The following is a 2330-nucleotide window of genomic DNA, read 5'->3' as shown; positions in this document are numbered from 1 at the left end:
GACACGTCAATAATTAATGACGTGTTAGAGTGGCACGTCAATAATTATTGACGTGTCAAAGTGACACGTCAATAATTATTGACGTGTGATTTTGACACATCAACAATTCTTGACGTGTCATACTGACACGTCAACAATTCTTGACGTGTCAAACTAACACGTCAACAATTCTTGACGTGTTAGTATTTGACACGTCAGTAAATAATAAATACATTATTTATTAATTTTAAAATAATGTTAGATTAAATTTGACTCAAATTTACTGACATGTAGAAAACAACACGTCAGTAAATGCTGACGTGTTGAAATCAACACGTCAGGAATTATTGACGGGTAGATTTTAACACGTCAGTAAATAATTTGTTGACGTTCTACTTTTGACACGTCAACAGTTACTGACGTGCCAAAAAAATATACTGTTTACCACGTGAATAAATGGCCCGTTTTTTGTAGTGGTATCAACGACAATACGTGCCTATTTCTCGGCAAGGACAAAAGTGGTATTAGTGACGACATTGATAGCTTTCGTTGTCATTAATGTGCATTTTAGATGGAGCATCCGCGACGATTTTTTGGACTTTAGGGATGAATTTTGTTGTTTTTAAAGCCCGAATTTCTTGTAGTTAATGGATTTGGATAGTTGTGTACTTAGATCTACCATCAACGATGTTGAAGATTGCTTCAAAAAAGTACATCAGCTGATGTTAATTTGGAGACATCGTTATCCGGACACGGACAGCTCAGTAAACCAATTTGATATTAAGAGAGAGAGAGAATCTAAACCAAGCAGTAAACCAATTTGATTATCTACGTAATAATAATAACAAGGGTGATAAAAAGAACAAAACAATGGGAAAATGAAGTGAAGCCAATCACATGGTCCACTTTCACATCGAAAGAATCAATCCAAATGGTGTATGAAAAACAAGAAGAATAGTCTCCGGAATTGTATGGATCCTGGTCATCAGAAGCATGCGTCCAGTACACAGCAGCAACACAAGGCAGCACAACTGCACAGTAAACAAATACCACACAAATTAATTATAAATCACAATATATCCAACAAATAATGAATGAATAAAAGAAGAGAAATATGAGAAAATAGAGGGCTTACCATCCCTTCCAGAAGCCATCGCCCCTAGACTTGGTTTCCACCGGAGGAGGAGGATTCTGAGTCTGAGAGTAGGCGGAAGCATCTTTTGTAGGATACCCAACCGGTGGTGGAGCCACTACATAAGGGCCTTGTGCAGAAGTAGGAAGCTGACTTGAACTCATGTTTGAAAGCTCTTCAAAAACCAAGGAAAGATATAGATGTGTATATGCAAGCAGAAAGATATGCAGCAGATTATGAGAAGATGAAAGATGAAGATGAAGAAAACAATGAGAGATTAGGTTTTATAGATAAAGAGAATCGATTTGGTGAGGAGTCGTTGTTTCCTTGAAGATCCTAGGAGCAGCTAGGGCGGCTGTACCGCGTGGCGTGGTATAAGAAAGAGGACTTGGCGTCGCGGTGGCCCATGTACGTGGAGGCTGGAGGTATAGCGAAGACTAGAAAGGAAAGTTCCATTGGAAAACCTACATCCTTTATTAATTATATATTGCTTTCTTAACGCGCCATTATCAATTTATCATGCTCATACATACCATTATACCAACACGTGGTATGGCAACAAAGTAGCCATTTACATCGCTTTTAATTATGTGTTTCATTGAAGAATAATTCATATCAAGATTAACGGTCAACTCATTCGAAAAAAAAGCTACGTGACGGCACAATTTTGAATTTTCACATACCTACCAACCTACCAATCAACAACTTGCAGTAGGGTGTCAATGCAATTATAGTTAATAGTTATTGGTAAAAACCGCTAACTGTACCCGTCTTAGCGATTATTAAATTTTACAACTACAACCGTAACCACTTAGCAGTTAGCGGTTAATTAGTAAAATATGTAACCGCCTGCTATAACCGCTTTTTTTAAATTGGGCATTTTGATCACTCACTACAAAAATCGGGTGAATTTTTGACTGATATTTTTTGACGTGCGGGTTTTGATGTTTTTCAACCGTTAAAATGGGTGGTGTCAAAAATTTCAGATTTTTTATGTGTCTACAGTGCCACGTCAATTTTTTTTTTTTGACGTGGCAGTATTGCCACGTCAGAATTTTTTGCTTTGACGTGGCAGTGTTGCCACGTAAAAACATTTTTGACGTGCTAAAATTCAGCACGTCAAAATTTTTTTTTTCAATTAAAAAATTTATTAATTTAAATTATTTTTTAATTAAAATAATATATATATAATTCTGGTAAAACAAAAAAAAAAAATCAG

This window comes from Corylus avellana, chromosome ca5, assembly GCF_901000735.1.
Source record: "Corylus avellana chromosome ca5, CavTom2PMs-1.0".
In the NCBI taxonomy this organism is placed as follows: domain Eukaryota; kingdom Viridiplantae; phylum Streptophyta; class Magnoliopsida; order Fagales; family Betulaceae; genus Corylus; species Corylus avellana.
This window is presented reverse-complemented; position numbering follows the sequence as displayed.